Raw genomic sequence first — 17,533 nt, 5'->3', positions numbered from 1 at the left:
CATAGTTCTGGATAGATTTCATGTTTATTTGCTTAGTAATTTATTATGTTACCCTGTAGCTCTGATTAGAGATTTTTGTGTTTTGGGTTTTCAGCTGTCTCCCCTGTGCCTAGCACAGTGCCTGGCTCACAGTTGGCCATCAACAAACACATGGCTGTATCATCTGCTCATCCATCCTTCCATCCTCCATCGTATTACTTCTTCACCTGCCAGTCACCCAGCATTTCTCTGGCCCAGGCCCTGTGCTGAAGCTTGGGTTTTGTGATCTGGCAGGAAACACAGGTGAGGAGAGAAAGAATCCCAACACTAAGGGACAGGTCCTTGGTGGCTGTGGGAGACAGTGCGGTGCAAGAGGCAAGGGGACGTTCCCCACTTGCACCTGTGTACACAGCACCTTCACCGCCTCCTCAGGACCTGGCTGATACTCCACCCCTCGGCTGTGGGGTGGAGTCTGCCTGAACCTCCTCCTCTCCCCCTTGGCACCCAACCAGGATACCTGGGCCAGCTGCCGCCTGCCTCTCCAGGAAGCAGCTCCCACCTGGACCCCACCCTTTGCCTGCCCCATTTCCCCTTTGTGTCCTGCAGGAGGCTGGACATTGGAAGGACATTGGAAGTGACATATCTGGGCCTGCAGCTGGCTGTTAGCTGTGGCTGGTTTTTATTGCTGGCAGGCGGGTTTGGCCCAGGCTACAGGTGGGGTTCCAGCTCAGGGAGGAGCCAAGAGGAAGGGCCAGCAGATTGCAGGTGGGGGCTGTGCTCTCCCAACAGCACAGGAGGCCTGGGGCTCAGAGACAGACACAGGCGGGGCCTCACCTGGGCTGTTGCTTGCCTGTCCCAGCACGCAAGCTCACCAGGAGGAGGAGGAGGAAGGGAGGAGGCAGCACTGCTGGCCCCAGTCTGCAGAGGGGCCTGCCCAGACCTGGAGGTAAGAAACGGCTGTTGACTGCGGGACACAGGGGCAAGAAAGGGCAGTGGATGTGGCCAGCGTGGCCTACTTGACTTTGGCCGCCCCTCTGGCTCCATGCCTTGAGAATGTCTGTAGGCGTGCCTGGCCCTCGGTCTGTTCAGGATTCTGGGTGTCTCCAAGGGCAGGGGCTGAATTTGAGGTCCTGGATGCTTCCAGGGTGGGCTGCGCCTGCTCACTTGGTGGGCTTCCTGGCACTGGGACACTGGCAGGGTGTGAGGGGTGTCCCCTGTGCTCACAGGTGGAGGCTACAGACCATGGGCCAAGGATGAGCCTGGGCCCTGGCTCCTGGATAGCGAAGCTGGCAGCACACCCCTCCACCCTACAGCGCCCCAGGCCTGTTTCCTCCTGGCGTTATGTGGAGAACCATGGGGAACCGGTTTGGGAGCAGGTTAGCCCTGGATATTTGACTTTTGACAAGGAAGAGAAAGACGACAGAGAGCAGAGCCTGGGCCTGGGCGGAGAGGGGACCCTGCTTTTCCCCTGCTGTCATCCATGGTGGCTGAGGACACACCTGGATAGGCAGAAGGCCAAGTCTGCCTCAGCCTCTAGAGGGACCCACTTGTCCTTCTCTCTGGGCATGTGAGTGGGGGGACAGGGGCAGGTGTCTGAAAACACACCCTGCTATGCTAGAGCCATGACCCACCCCCTCAACCGCGTCTCCTTCCCCACACCCAACCGGATGGAGGTGGGTGGCCTCAGTTGGAGGGGCTGGCGCTGACACCTCTACCATCTTGGCCCCCTGGGGCATGTGGGCAGCAAAATAGACCCCCCACGTTCTCTCGTGAATGAGGCAGACCCCGCTAATAAGTGGCCGACATTGCTCCATTATGCGTCCCGAGCCATCTGCGCCCCTGCACTTAGGGGAGACCCCGGGGGGCCCCCAGCAGCTGGGCAGAGTCAATGTGGAAGGTGGGAGGCATTGGGGGTCTCCTGGGGTGGGGGTTAGTTACAGATTCAGCTTTTTACCAAAGCAGAAGAGGTGGCAGCCAGGTTTCTAGGCGAGGAAACTAAGGTGCTCTTGTCACTTCCCAGGTGAGTCTCCCTCAGCTACACCTGCACACATCTGTGCTGGACACCGGTCCAGCTGTGTGTGGAGGGATAGGGGTAGAGGCAGGTTCTTGGGGAGATCAAAGCTGAGATTCTAGACCCTGGAGACTCTGTGGCAGTGAGTGAGATGCATTTTGTTCCCCTCAAAATGGAATAAGTCCTGCCATCTGTGCGCACTGCTGTGCCACCTTGTGGGTAGTCACTAAACCTCTCTGGGCCTCATTTGCTTCTCTTGGCACAGATGTGACAGTGCCTCACTGCTTGATCAGAGGCAGCTGGCCCGAGTCTGGTGTCTGAGCAGCTGCCACCCAAACCTCACAGGCCAGCACCCAGGGAGGGGCACAACAGGAGAACACAACTGTGGTGACCTCAGTGGCAGCTGGGATGGCCTTGAGTGGGGGGATGCTCGTGACTCCAGGCCAGGTTTGGGCCCTGGAGCTAAAGAGGAGAGGCTCCTCAGAGAAGGACCTTTCTCCTGCTCCTTGGCCCTGAGGACAGCTGTGTATTAAAGAGAACTCAGTGAGAGGAGTATGCTAGAATCAAAGACAGGAGAGCAACAGGGGCTACTGTTGACCTTCTCAGAGAGCCTGAACAAAGGTTATTCTCCCCATTTTACATGTGGGAACACTGAGGTACAGAAAAGTTAAACCAGGACAGTTTGATGCAGGATCCATGGCCAGTGAGTGGTTGGGGGACTTTGGGGCAATGCTGGGAGGGACCCACATGGTTCTCCCATGGGCCAGACTGCGTCTGAGCAGGGCTCAGCACAGGGGTCCTTGGGAGCCATACTCGAGGAAGAGCTGCACTGTTGGCTCCAGAGGCAACAGTGACACCCTGACTGGGTGGAGTCACAGAAGAAACTCAGGCTTCTGGACACCCAACCCTGCACACTGAGACCCCAGGCTAGCTGGCATGTGACTGGGATGACAGGACTAGTCAGTGGCTGTCTTTGCCCTGGCCTCAGACTTCTGAAGGCTGAGAGGCAGGGGTGGGGCCAGAATAACCTTCCAGGCTTGTTCTGGCTGGATCCAGCCCTCCTGCCAAGTGCCCTTCGGGGGCTGTACGGGGGCTCAGACATTCCGTCATGCCATGATTACCTCTGTCTCAGGCAGTTGGGCACTCAGGCGTACCCACCTCCTGGGGAGGTCAGTAGAGTGGCCCTCAGAGGCCAGCCAGCCTGAACTTCTGGAAGGAATTGCTTTCTGGAACAGATCTCTTCTGACAAAGGGGAACAAGGTGACCATGGGGAGGAAGGTCTCTCTGCCCTCTGTCTACACCTGCCCAAGTCTACTTCCTGTTGGCATTGGAACTGGGAACAGGATGCTGAGGGGGGGAGGGACAGGCCTTAAAAGCAGATCCTGGCTCTAATCCTGTGTGACACTGGGCTGGTCTCCCTCCCTTTCTGAGCCCCAGTCTCCTCAGAGAAGAGCAAAGCCTTCTTAGCAGGGCTGTAGGAGAAAACAGATGTCCCTTGCCTGGTTCAGGACCAAGTGTGCACCACAGGGGGTTTAGCTCAGGGGTAGAGCATTTGACTGCAGAACCAAGTGTGCACTTAGGGGAGCGATTCTGGGGAAGAGGTGGACAGAGACAGTGCTGCAGCCAGGTGTGGAAACAGGGGCCCTGCTGGCATCAGAAGCGCCACTTTCCTGACCTCAACAGCCCCAGTGCTTGTGAAACCCGATACAGGTAGACATGGGAGGGACACCTGCCTGCCCCCAGGAGCCAAGCAAGGGAGACTGGCCATGAGCTCCAAATACGGTCTCAGGAAACACTTAGACCTGGGCGGGCTCCCCAGGCTGTTTGCCCGGGTATTCACTCCACCACCAGCGTCGGACCCCAAGCCCAGGCACGAAGCCCCACTAGACTCAGCCCCTGTTAACGGCTGAGAGCAACTCTCGCCTCTCCAGACGTGTCAGGCTCCCTGTGCATCCCCAGCTGGGTGGGGGAGGTGGGTCTGGGACACTGGGCACACAGCTGCCTTTGTGAGGGTGGCTGAGTCACATGGCACTGCCATCCCTGCTGGGCCCTGGGGGAACATGACCGGAGATGGTGTTATCATGGGGCTGCAGCACCGCCCCCCACGCCTGTGGCCAGGAGGCTTTCCCACGGGAATGAGCAGGAACGTGGCAGGAGCAGGGGACGCGGAGCATAGGTCTGGGTCTGAGGCTTTGGGAAAGTTGGCTCTTAGGCCTTAGTTTCCATCTCTGTCAAGTGGGTCTGCTCATCCCTGCTTTGGAGAGGAAACACCGGGTGGGACAATGTGGAGGCTGGGCCTTTGGCCCTTGTGTTGGCTTTACGATGATAATGGCATTGGCTGACATTGTGTCTAGGCATGGTGCTCAAGGATTTACAAGGCTGCAAGAGGAGAAGCTTGGCCTTGAACTCTTCTTGTCTGATAAAAACTCACCCTGGGCAGGTGATGGTTGCTCAGACCCCTTCACACAGTCGGGCATGGCTCTTCAGTGTCCTCCAGGCTGGCTCATGCCCGCTGTGCTTCGGTGGGTGTGTTACAGAGGGAATGAGGGCCTTTGGTCCCCTGCAGTCCCCCTCATGTCCTCCTGTGTACCCAGGCCGCACTCTCAGTAGTCAGTAAGGGTCACCCCTGACCCTTATCTCTGTCCTGAGGTCCACATGTTCCTGAAGATCTCCATCTCCTGGCAGCCCTACCTCTGTGGCCTTTGCAGGTGTCTCTGAACAGCCAGGTCCCGGCAAGGCCATCAGAGTGCTCGTTCTGTGCCCAGCCTGGGCTGTGAGCTTCACGCACGTGGCGTCCTTTATTAGCCCAGTAAGTGAGGATATGTTTGTTCTTGCTTGGCAGGGAGGCGTGTGAAGAGAGACACTTGTCCAGGTTGAATTAGGGTGGCAGCCTGTGGGCCTGGGCTCTCAGTAGCAGCGCTGTCCCCTGTCCTCTGTCCTTAAAATGAAGGGTCGCCTTTAGTTCTCTGCACTCCCCACTTCACCTCTGGCTCTGTCACCATCAGTAATGCCCATAACCTTTTCTGGGCCTGTGGACCGTCAGCCTCTCACTACTGAGCCAGAGCAAGGTGTTTTCAGTGGCCAGGGAGGCACTTCCAGTGGAAGCAGGGGGGACACAGGCCCCCACCCCCATATGGCATGCTGCCATGCTTCAGGGATGTCTCTCACATCTTCTCCCCTCCTGTCCCTACTTCCTAGGTGGGGTGGGGTCCTGGTTCTACTTGTGGTCTTTTGAACCAGAGCCTCTTCCCCTGCCCTCCCTCTGTCTCCACCTTCAAGGCCCCAGCAGGACCCCAGCCGCCTGTCCATACCCCACTCCACCCCACAGCACCAGGGTAATTCAAATCCCATGAGTCAAGCCTGGGGCGTCCCATGCTTTGCCAGAAATTGGAACTACCTGGGTATCTTGTTAAACTCCAGGTTCTGGTTCAGCAGGTCTGGGGCACACCTGAGCTCCAGGATTCCTATAAGTTCTTAGACTATACTGCAATCTGTGAGTGATCATCAGACTCCTCTCTTACCCAAACACCTTCTGTGGCTCCCCAGTGCCTTTGATTAGCCCCCCAGACTGCATGGATCTGCCCCTCTGTCTCTTAGCACATCCTACTTCCAAAAGTAGCTCCTTTGCTACCTCTTCACCCCTGTCAATGCTGTCCCCTCTACCTGGAGTGGTCATTGTTTATCGAGGTCCTGATTCCTTCCTTCAAGACCCAGCTCTGGGGCTGATACTCTTGGTTCAGGCCCTGGCTCCTGTTGCTGAAGGGCCTGGGCGACCTCCTCACCCTCTCTGTGCCTCAGGCCCCTTTTATAAAGTGAGGATGCTGGAGGCCCAGCCGTGTGTCCCGGGTGTGTGGCCTTGGCCGTGTGGCCGTGTGGTGCCTCAGACCATCTCGTCTCACTTAGTGGAGGCACCCGCCTAGCAGGGTTGCTACAGCGACACGCAAATGCTGCACAACGGGCATGGCCCCTTGCATGGCAACCTCCCGACACAGCAGATCACACCTCCTTTGTCATTCCATGGATCATTGGAGGGGTCCTGTGCGATGACAGCCGGCCCCAAGGTACCATAGGTGAGAGCCAAGCTCACCTCCCCAGCCAGATTCCAAACTGGGGCCTGTCCCCAGAGCCCGGTCCTGCCCAGCACATAACAGATCTCTGAAAAGCTGGATGGTGTCAAGCAGTAGGGCCTGACAAGTCCACTCCTGCCCTACATAGAGCAGTACCTGGCGTCAGGCTTTGGTGGCACCGTGCTCTCTCCATCTGGCCCCTGCTTTGCACTTGGTGGTAGTGGTAGTACGGGGAAGGCAGCTGCCCTGCCAGCCTGGCTCTTTGGGAATGGCAGCTACCAGTGAAGGACCAACATCATGGACACTGAGGTGGCAGCTTGTCTGAGGACATGGCATGTCAGGAACTCACCATCCTTTTCTGGATAACTGACTTCTATACCCTTACTCGCTGGCCCCTCTTGCCCTGGCAACAAGGCGGTGTCCACTACAACCCTGGGTAGGAACAGTAAGGCCCGACTTGGGCCAAATGCCCACAGCCTGGGCATCCGGATTGTTAGTGTGTACACAGCAGGGCTTTCTGGAAGCTCTAGCATCATGGACCCCTGCTCCTCATGGATGGCTTTATCACCTTCATCCCCCCTGAAGCTTTGATTTCTTTTGGGGGGCAGGTGAGGGACGCAGCTCACCTCTAGCAGCCCTACCATCCTGGCACTGCTCGCACATGGTACGGGCAGTTTTCTTATCCCTGTCTTCTAGTAAAATGTAGACCCCCGCCAGAGAGAGGGGGACCTAAATTTCCCCGAGCATCCTCCAGAGCCAGGCTGCACGCTGGAGGCCTGGGGAGGCCGGATTGATGAGTGGTTAGGAGCCAGGCCCCTGGGCTCCTGCACTAACCCCCACTGCCAGTGGTGTGACCTTGGCCAAGTTCACTTTCCTCTGTGAGCTTCGTTTCTCTTCATCACCACGGTCTTGGAGAATATTTATTGACGTCACTATGTCAGGTGGGCAACATGAGACGGTAGGAGGGAAGGGTCAGGATGTGCTAAATGGAATTGTCATTATTCTCATTACTGTTGGCACTGTTGTTGTCACTTGCCCTGGTTGTGAAATTCTCACAGCACATGTGACTTGGCTATATGGGTGAGGGGAGCCAGGAGTGTGCACTCCACAGGGCTCTGAAGCCCCCGCAACAGGCTGTACGTGGGCGGTGAACCCAGCAGTGGGAGGGAGTGACCAACAGAGTGACCAGAAGGGGGATGGTGGCATTGACCCATTTCCAAATTGCCATTTCTTGGGTTTTTAGAGCCTCAGTTCACCAGAGCCTCAGTGTCCCGTTTGACTCAGCAGAGAGGCTAAGGGAGGTCACTTCTAGAAGCCTGTGGGGTTCAGGATCTGGGACTTGAGTCTTGGAGTGTTGAAGCTGTGACGTGTGGGGGACCTCACTGTGCCTCCCTTGCCGGGAAGACCAAGGCTCAAGAGGATTTGAGGTCGGTTGTGCATGGCCCGGTGCCAGGCTGCCTGACACCCCCTTCCTCTTGGCCGCCTTCCGCTCTGCCGGTCAGCACCGGCTCCTGACTGCTGCCAAGGAGACTGGACTCTCCTTCAGGAAGGGGCAGTTGTCTTCTGGGCCATGGCGGAGGGAATGGGGGGGGCAGCATCCGAGTGGCCTGTTGCCATGGCAACTCTAGCCCCTGTGGGAACTTCGGGGAGAATGGCCCCCAGGGAATACACAGGTAGAGGGTGAGGCGGCAGCTACTCCAGCACGTGTTCATCCCTGAAGCCTGGCACCTGTATGCCAGGATGGTGGGGGTGAAGCTGAGGTCCCCCCCCTTGTCTGGCCTGAGTCATGGGCATCCCCAGGGTCACTGCTCACTGCCTCTGCTCCATCAGCCCTGCCTCCTCCCAGCCTCCCTCTGAGAAATCCATGACTCACATCTTCAGAGTTCGTTCACTGGGGAGGAGCCCAGCTGGGGCAGGAGGGGTGCTCCCCGCCACAAACACAGCCGGTCCCTCCCCCAGCTCCTCACTGGCTGCCGCCCTGCTCTGCGGCAGGAGAGGGGCTGCCGGGAGCCTCCCACGCGCTCTCCCCAGCCCACAAGTGGCTTGGCAGCTGGCAGGGACCAGCGCAGGCAGGTTAAGCCTCTGACACAGATCCTGAAAGGTGGTCCAGCTGCCTGGTCCTTCACAGGACCCTCTACCTGGCACCAGGTACTCCACAGCAAGTGGGAGGAGGGTTAGGGTGTGTGTGGGGGGGAGGCTGTTGAGCAGGGGTGGGGGCGTGGTGTAAGGGAGAATTGGAGGGGGTTCTTGGATCTTGCTAGGTTCTGGCTCAGATAAGCGTGGCTGTGGGGTGTCACTGGAATTGGGTGTGTATGAACAGGAGGTGCCTAGGAAGAGGAGTGGAATCTTTGAGTGCCACTGGTCACTTGGCAGCTGGGGAAACAGGCTCAGGGTGGTACAGTCTCTGGAGTCTGCTCTCTGGGCCTTGAGAGCACAGCTTCCGTTGCACAGGTTGGAGAATTGAGGCTCCAAGGGGGCAGGTGGCTTGCCCAAGGTCACATAGCAAGTTCAGGGACTGAGGGCCAGGCTCAGAGAGGAGAAAGATCTGTAAAGGGCTGGGCAAGTGCCCCAGAGGCAGCTTCCCTTGCCCCTGTCCTGGGAGCCAGGCTTGGGCCTATGTGACCAGGGGCAAGCCAGCTCTTTGTTGCCCAGGTGAGAGGGCATGGCCCCTGGCAGGGTCTGAGCAGGTGGTACCTGGGATAGGAGTCCTGGGAACCAGGCAGATAGTTGGGGAAGCCAGGCAGAGGGCTGCATAATTCCCATTGGTTGCCCACCAGACGTCAGGGGCCAGCTGCTTGGGACTGATAGGACTTTCTTCCCCTGTCCCTTGGGGTAGGAAGCATGGGTTCCTGTCCTCTTCACTCCCCAGTAGTAGGGGAGTAGTTCTGGGTCAGAGTCTCCACAGGGTTCATTTCACTGTGTGGGGCAGGGATAAGTTGAGGCACAGTCCCTTCTCATCGCCTTCCTACATGGAACAGCTGTGGCCTGGGGTATGTGGGATTGGCAGGAATTGCCCTGTGCCTCCTGCAGAAGGCAAGGAAGTTATTTATATGAACATTTATTGAGCACCTACTGTATGCTTGGTGCATGGCAGGAAGTGAGACAAATAAGATCTGTTGGAAGTTGTGGGTGGTTCAGCCCCCATCCTTCCCTGTGGGTCTCCTGGTGTCTGGAGCAGCTATAGTCAGTGGGCGTCACGGGCAGCTGACAGTTCCCCAGAGCCCAGGCCAGCACACCTTGCTGGGGTCTTCCCTACCCTGTCCAGAGAAGGCACTTGTTCTTGGAGCCAAACTTGACCACTCTTTGCTGCAGAGACTCCAGGGAGCTGAGATATAGCCCCACTTGGTCCTGGAATCACCAGTCACCTGGCCTGGCCTTTTCTCTGGGCCTCGGTTGCCCCTGGTGCTAAAATGTGTGTGTATTGGAGGGTAAGAGAGTTGTGCTTCTAGCTGCACTGCCTCTGTGGGCCTGGGGCTTGGTTCTAAGAGTGCTAGATGGGAGAACCTGGCTCCAGGCATGGTCTGTGCAAGGCAGCCAGGGCTGGGGTGCCCTGGGCTGGGGTATTGGCCCCGTGTGACCCCCCTATCCTGTCAGGTTCACAAAGAAGTCAGGGTGAGAAGGAAGCTAGCGAGCCAATGGAGGCCAGGAGGGGCAGGGAGGCTCTGGGGGCAGGCAAGAGGGGAGGAGGCCTTGGTGTATGAGGGGCATGGACAATGTTCCTGGAAGAGGAAGGGCATGAGTAGGTGACAACACTGGAAGCCTGGCATGGATCACTTGCGGAGACTTGGTGCTGTGATGAGGTGACTTGGGGCAGGGTAGCCAGCAGCCAGGCCAGGTGGGTGCCCAGATGCCACCAGCAGGATGGAGAGAGCAGGGAGCTTGTGCCATGGGCCTTGCTAGGCTGCCCAGCGCCCGGCTGCTGGGATAAGGCTCGGGCTTGGGAGAACTTCTGGCTGGGGGGAACAGGCAGAGGTAGCAGCCCAGCCTTGGAGAAGAGTGGGAGGGATCAGGGGAGAGAGGTGGCCAAGCTGGCAGGGGAGGGGGGCGTGTGTGCTGTAAGGATGGCCTTCCTACTGGACCCAGCATGACCAAGGCAAGAGGAGGGTGGGCAGGGACAGCCAGTGGACGTCACTTCTCCTGGGAAGCACCGTGTGTGGGTAGTGGGCACTTTGTGGTTTTAGGGATGGGGAGCCCTGAGTGGGATGTCAGAGGTAGAAGTGGGGAGGACAAGGAAATGTGACAACATAGCCCCCAACCCCAGTGCTGTCTCCTTTCCAACCTGAGCCAGGCTCCACACCCCCATCCTGTCCTCAGGGTGGCCCTCTGGACCCCGCCTTCTGACTCACAGCAGATGGGGGCATCATGTGAGCACAGCTAGCAGCCGAGGGTGACCAGCCTCCAGGGACCAGGCAGATGGCACGTGGGGGGCGGGGCAGGGCTGGCACAAAGGGGCCTCTCTCTCAGCGGGATGGGCGGGCCTCGGCTCCCAGCCTGCTTCTCCATCCCTTCGTGGGTAGCTCACTCCTGTTCTGGACTCTGGTCTTCCTTCACCACTTGGAGCTTCTAGGGCCCCGTGGGGAGCCCTGTAGGTTCTGGGGCAGTTGGGCAAAGGGTCACAAGTAGGGGAAGAGCTTGGGACACACATTCTGCCCCTTGACCACTACTGTCCGGCCTGGCATGAGGTGGGCTGAGATACCTTCCCAGACCATTCGTGCCCCACACACTCCAGGGTTCTCTTGATGGCTCAGCCTAGGCTAGAATAATCCTAGACCTTCTGCAGCCCCAGACTCTGCCAGATGCCAGGTTCATGCTTGGGCATGCTGTGCCCACTTTAGAGACCAGGACACTGTGGCAAGGTGGCTTCCTCAGTGAGAAACTCCCATCTTTGGGGATCCAGAGTTCTCATGGGCCGTACTCTGCTGACTCTTTCAAGGACCAGGTACTGAGCAAGGTGCCAGAGGGCGTGAGCCCTTGTCCTGACTCCCTTCTTGCCACTGCCAAGCCTCTGTTTCTCTAGAGTGACAGGACCTAGAGAGACAGCCAGGCAGCCTGCCCAGGGAAAACCTTGGCCCTGCTTCTCTCTGGTTGCATACACTTGGGTACAGTTTCCTCATCTGTAAGCTGTGACTACTATTCATATCTTCCACAGGAGTGAATGAGCATTAGGGAGACAACAAATGAAAGTGTTTGGGACAGTGCCTGGCCTGTGCAAATGTCAGCCTTTGGCAGTCTTTCTTTCCCACTGGGTAGATGGGCACATGGAGGCCAGACATAACTTGTAATAATGCAGAAACTTCTCTTCCTATCCTTGCCACCCTTGAGAGAGCTGGACAGCAGTGGGCCAGCTTCTGCCCACTGGCCTATGCTTCGGCAGGGAAGCCAGAGTGGCAGGCAGCAGGCTCCTGGGCTGGTGCCAGCTTAGGTAGCTGGTGGTACACTTGCCTGGCAGTTGCAGGCAGGCAGAGATAAGAGCTGAGCCTGGGGAGTTGGCAGAGTTTCTGGCAGCAACCAGGCCTTGCTGCATTAGTGGGAAAGATGGACTGTGGATGAAGGGCTCACTGTCTGGGAACCAGTCAGCGGTTTGTCCCCAGAAGGGTCAGTGATTCTGTGGCTGATGGCTCCAGCCTGGCTCCCTCCCCAGGCCCTGCCCATCTTCTCCCAGCAGCCGCTGGCGCTTGGACTCTCAGAGCCCATGGCGGAAAGTAGCTGCACGTGGGAGACTTTCATCCCACTGCCAAAGGCCCAGATTCCTGGAGCCTCAGTTTCCTCACCTGTAAATGGAGCTAATAAGGCCACCTGCTTGCAGCATTACAGCTGGAACTTAGGGTCACACATGGCGAATGTGCACTTAGTGAGATGGGTGGCCTCAAGTGTCTTCTCTAAGCCTTGCTCAGAGTTTTATCTGCAGGGTCATGGGTGGTTGAATTAGAACTAGGTTCAAGTCCTTGGCAAGTGACCTTGAGCAAGTGGCTTACTTTCTCAAAGCCTCTTTATATGTTGTGAAATAGGGATAAAGATGCTTAAATCCCTAATGTCTAAATGAGACCCTGGGAGGATTCACAAGACAGTCACCTGGATGAGAAGTCAACCCCATCCCCAGCTGTCCTGAACTTTGCTTCTCCATCTCCCAGCTCAACAGCCCCGTGGGACAGGCAGCACTGGTTGGGCTCTGTCCCAACTGGATGAACTTGGACAGGTATGTTAATTTCTTGCTGCCTCATTTTCATAATATTTTAAGTGAGGGTGAGGCCAGGCATGGTTGTGAACATCTGTAATCCCAGCACTTGGGAGGTAGAAGCAGGAGGATGGAGAGTTCAAGGCCAGCCAGAGCTACAAAGAGAAACCCTGCCTCAAAAAGCCAAAATAAAATAAGATGAGGATGGTACTAGCACCTTGAGAGATTAAGGGAGCCACTCAATTTTCAGTGCTGAGTACTGTGCAGGCCACACCATAAGTACTGATGTTATTGTCACTGTTCTGTGCTACCTAGACCTTATTCCAGCAACAACAAACCTAGGATGTCACTGGGAAAGGCTCCGATCTCCAAAGACTCCACCCATCTAAGGGGACTGGACCTGCCAGTCTGAGAAGGTGTCCAGCCTGTGGTTCCCTCCTGTTCCCCAAGATCTAAGGTCTTATTACTGGACCCAGGTCTGTTGCTTGCTGGAAGCTGCTACTCAGGAGACAGAACTGGTGGAAAGAAAATCACAGTTTTACTCAAAGACTGACACCCTGAGAATGGAGGGGCTGTCATCCTCAAAACTCCAGCTAGGGACCTCAGGCACAGGAAGGGCTTTTATAAGGAGATGTGTGGAGCAGGATCTTCATAAGCCAGGGTGTGTCGCCTTTTTTTTTTTTTGTGGTTGGAACTTGGCAATTGACCTTGACCTCCAAAGCTAGCTCCTGCAGTTCTTGAGACAGACATGACTTTCTATAAGTGAGATCTCATGGCAGGTCACACGTTATGTGTTAGTTGACGCACAGAACTGAAGAATAACAGGAGTGTGGCACATTCCGATGTTATCTGAAGGTAACCAGATGTTCAGGGTTCTGCAAATCTAAAGAAAGACTGTTTTCCAATTCTCTTCTTAATTATTTATGTGAGCTTCTCATTAGGATTTAGGAAGCTGGGCAAAGGGAGAGGATGTCACCTTGCAAAGGACAACTCCCAGAGAAGCGAGCCTGACCTGTTTGGCCACTGTCCCGTGCCTAAGCTGGGCTGGTGTACTGGTGTGGTCACTCACGCTGACATTTCTGTGTCTCTGGCTAAGTCTGGTCTTCAGGGTGTGACCCTGTGGTGGGGGACAACTGCCCAGACCCACCTGCCTCGATGGTGACAGATGCCAGGGGTGAACTTCAGAGGCCGACGTGGGCAGCTGAGTCATGCTGGGCCCTGTGCCCTGCCGACTGGCCCTCTATTGTGTCACTGTCTGGGCCAAATGGGCAGGAGGGTAACTCATTTCCCCATCTCCCCCGACCCTGTGCCTCCACTTCGCTGCCTGCAGAGACCATGGTTCACTGACTGTCCAAGGTCCCTGAGCAGTCAGGGCCCTGGAGACCTGAACCCCGGTTTCTGCCTCTGGGTGACATGCCCCTGGTACCATACCTGGCTGCTCCACTGCCCCAGGGTGTTGTGAGGAGACCTACGGAGGGGACATAGGAACCGTGAGGCTCTTCTTCAGCTCCTTCCAGCCCTTGGCTTGTCCAGTCCCCGTGTCCCCCATAGTCTTTCTAGCAGCATGGAGTGTTGTGGGTACCTCCACCCCGAGGCACTGTCCACAGTCTTGTGGGTCACCTCATGAGCATCCCTATAAATTCCACCCAACTCCAGCCTTGGGAGAGTCTATCAGCGTGAGTCACAAGTCGCTAGAGAGCTGGGCTCAGTGGCAGAGGACAGCTTGACAAGGGGGGCCTGATGTGTACAGGAAGGGGTGGGACACCCGTGGGACACCCACCCACAGTCACAGAGCCTCTTGCTCTCCCTTATCCGACAGGCCCGTGGTACTTCTCCTCCCCCACGCCTGCTGTGATGCCACCTCGCTGTGGGCAGTGGGCGGGCTGGAAAGAGCTACTCATCCCCTGGCCTGTGGCTTCCACTGCCACACCCTCCATGGGTTCTTCTGCCTTCTGTGCACACGGGACCGATGGCAGCTCCTTGTCTGCCTGGGCCCTGGTCCCTGAACTGGGGGCAGGGAGTTTTGCATGGCAGGGAAGAACAACCAGTGCCTCCCTGGGGAGACTCTGCAGCAGGTTTTAACCACAAACAGGTGTCCGCGTCTGTCCCCCTGCTTGGGTTTGGGGAATGGGAGTCGGCAGCTGCAGTAACTGTGGCTGGGAGGATGGCAGAGAGGATGGCAGGAAGGTGGTGTGGAACCTGCACCTTGGCTGTGAGACCTTAGGACCATGCGGCAACCTCTCTGGGTCTCCACAGCCATCGCTGCAGAGTGGAAGTGTGGCTGACTCTCTGTGCCATGGAGCTGCTTGGGCAGGAGTGGGTGGCACACGGGAAAGGGAGGTGGCACAGGTGAAGAAAGTGCAAGGCTGGAATAGGATCCAGTTTTACAAGCTCTGTGTACCTGGGCAAGCAGCCTCTCCTCTTCTTCCTGAGCCTCAGTGTCCTGAGCTGCAAGGTAGCAGAGACCTCCCCCCAGGTGGCTGTAGAGTGGCATGCCTGCCCTGCCCTCTCCCCTTCTCCAGTCCCCCAGGATGGTTCTCAGGATACCCGTGGCCCAAGTTCCTAGAACCCAGGGCTCTCAGGACCCCCAGCTTTTGCCCCTGTGTGGAGAGAGAACCTGGGCTTTGGTGCTCAATGCAGCTGGGATGGCTGCATTCCATCTGCATCTAACCCAGACACCTTCCAAGTGTGTCTGTGGCCCCATGGATGAGGAAAAGCTGGCTGTTGCAGGACTTCTCAGAACCTTCATCGGATGGACGTGTGTGGAAGGGGAGTGAGTCTGCAGCCTCTGGTCCCCTCCCGGCTCTCAGGCTGGGCACAGTCTTGGGAGCCTGTCTTTGGTAGCATCCGGCAGAGGCTGGGGGTGATACTTCTAGTATCCTGTGGGAAGATCCTTCGGAACCTGCCTGACCTGGCATAGAGCCCCAGCTCTGTCAAGTTCACCCACTCGTTCTACTAGCAGCACTGGGCAGCACCTGTGGACCAGGCTCTGTGCCAATACTGAAGTCAGAGGTGGTGAGCAAGACAGACAGCAAACACTGAGAAATAAGTAGCAAGGAAATGAAACCCAGATCCCTGGGTTTCTGTCTTATTATTAAACATAATAAGACAGGTGACAGAAAGGTTATAGAGGGTAATTTTGAAGTCATTGAAGGTGACTCAGAGGAGAAGACATTTAAGTTAAGGCCTGAGAAGGGGCCAGTTGGAGGAGAGCACATGCAAAGGTCCTGAGGTATGTCAGGGAAGAGGCGGCTGGAGGTGGTGAATGCAAGGAAGGATGGATGGCAGAAGTGGAGCAGTGTGGGACACTGGTTGTAGACAGTCACCTGCTCTCTGAGTCTCGGGTGTGAGAAAACATAAGCAGCTCTATTTCCATGTCCCTTCCCTCTGGTGAGGAGCATTCCGGAAGCTAAGTGAGAAAGTGGATGGTCCAGCTCTGGCTTAACAGTTAGGGAATTTTCATTATTACAAGTGTGAGGGAAGGTGGGGACTGTGGGGGAGACTGGGAGCGCTGTGCCCGTGATTCTCTGGGCGTAACCGAGTAAGTGAATGCCAAGTGTGTGCCCTCCCCATGTACCCAGAACCACAGTCCCTGCCAGCAACTTTGAGGTGCAGGCTCCTTTGATCCAACAGTGGCTGCTTTCCCGGCCCAATGGGCCCTGGAACCCTTTCTGGCGGCGGGCAGAGTCCCCGAGGACAGTGGCTCCCTTCTTTGCTTTCTCTTCCTCTTCCTCCAGGCTGAAAATAGGGTCTGAATGGCCCCGGCTCTGGCGGCAGCGAGACAATAGCAGCCTCCTGGCCCCGGTCCATTGGCTGGCGGGGAGGCAGAGCCCAAGTGTCCAGGCCTGAGCCCCCCAGCTGCTTTCCCATGGCCTGCGCCAGTGCCTCCCCCAGCCACGTGAGCCCCAGTGGGCTCCCACTCGAGCTCTGGGAAGGGGCTCCCTGCTCCTGGCTGAAGCCTGGGGTCCTCCTCACCCCTGGGCAGCCCCACCATTGCCTGATCTGCTGTGAGCTGGAACCCTTGAGGGACCCCCACCCCAGTTTTCCTCTGTGTCCTGAATGGAATGCATGTGTTTGGTGTCTTGTCCCTTGACACGATGCAGGTGAAGGGACTTCTTAGAGCTGAAAGGGCCATACCCTCTTGGGAGGAAGTGAGTCCCCATCTGGAGGTGATGGATACAGTGTGGATTGCACTGTGGAGGGGAGTCAAGGTCAAGATCAGATGGAGGTTTGGGCTGATGTTTCCTGTCTCATAGGAGTCTTCTGTCTGAATGCTGCATCCTGCCCTTCTGGGCACTAGGTGGCCTTGAGCAAGTTGCATCACCATCCCTGAGCCTCAGTTTCCCCATCACAGATGGGTCAACAGGGCTTACCTCACAGAGCAGTGAAGATGGGCCTCCAAATTGCCCAGTGTAGTACCAGACACAAAGTGAAGTTTTCAGAAGCCAGGACTCTGTCCTACTCCCTTCCCAGACTGGAAAAGAGGGTACGAACTTCCTGATTCCCAGGGAGCTCTGCAAGAAAACCAGGAGGAGCCCCCAGCCTGGGCTAGCTCAGAAACGGGATTCTTGGTTAAACCATGGCAACCTAGGAAGGCTTCCTGGAGGCAGCAGACTCCAAGAAGTTTTGGGGAGAGCATAGGGTACATTCTGTGTTCATGACTGCCCAAGGCAGTGATTGCAGGGTGTCCAGACCAGCTTGAGGTCACAGTCACAGGCTGGCAGCCTCCAGGACCAACCCCAGCTTCTAATAGGCATAGTTTTGTCCCAGTAATACTCCCCTGCCCACTGCATTCTAATAAAGATTTGGTTTTATTTATTTTTGGCAGTACTGGGATTTTAACTCAGGGTTCGCACTCTCCAAGAAGATGCTCTGCCATTTGAGCCATGTCCGTAGCCCTTTTCTTTTGGTTTTAGTTATTTTTCAGCTAGTGTCTCAAGTTTTTGCCAGGGACCAGCATCAGATGGAGATTCTACATAGTTGGAGGATGCTCTACCACAGCTGATGTGTTTGTTGAGATGGGGTCTCCATAACTTTTCACCCATTCTGACCTCCAACTGCAATCCTCCTGTCTCTTCCTCTTGAGTAGCTGGGATTATAGATACAGCTACTGTAGCCAGCAAAAGATTTATTTATTTATTTTTTGGTTTTTAGGCCAAACCTCCAGCTGATTTTGCTCTGGTTATTTTGGAAATGGGGATCTTCTGAACTATTTGCTGGCCTCAAACTGCAATCCTCTCGATCCCAGCCTCCTAAGTAGCTAGGATTGCAGTCATGAGCACGGGCACCTGGCCAAAGATT

General features: G+C 56.4%; 1 protein-coding gene across 7 annotated transcripts in view; it reads left to right on the top strand.

The window, feature by feature from the left end:
- The first annotated feature begins 560 nt into the window (after positions 1-560).
- Adgrg1 (adhesion G protein-coupled receptor G1) overlaps positions 561-17,533 on the top strand; it is a 38,626-nt gene continuing 21,653 nt past the window's right edge. The window contains exons 1-2 of one of the 7 annotated variants that reach the window (XM_074055936.1): positions 561-925; positions 12,066-12,253. The gene's annotated coding sequence lies outside the window, so the exon portion shown is untranslated. Of the gene's footprint in view, positions 926-7,976; positions 8,206-12,042; positions 12,254-17,533 lie in introns of those variants that run through there. The other 6 variants (XM_074055940.1, XM_020164637.2, XM_020164636.2 and 3 more) reach the window with 6 other exon arrangements.

The sequence above is a fragment of the Castor canadensis genome, chromosome 15 (genome assembly GCF_047511655.1).
Source record: "Castor canadensis chromosome 15, mCasCan1.hap1v2, whole genome shotgun sequence".
Classification (NCBI taxonomy): domain Eukaryota; kingdom Metazoa; phylum Chordata; class Mammalia; order Rodentia; family Castoridae; genus Castor; species Castor canadensis.
The sequence above is the reverse complement of the archived record's forward strand: the minus strand, read 5'-3'. Positions and strand labels throughout refer to the sequence as shown.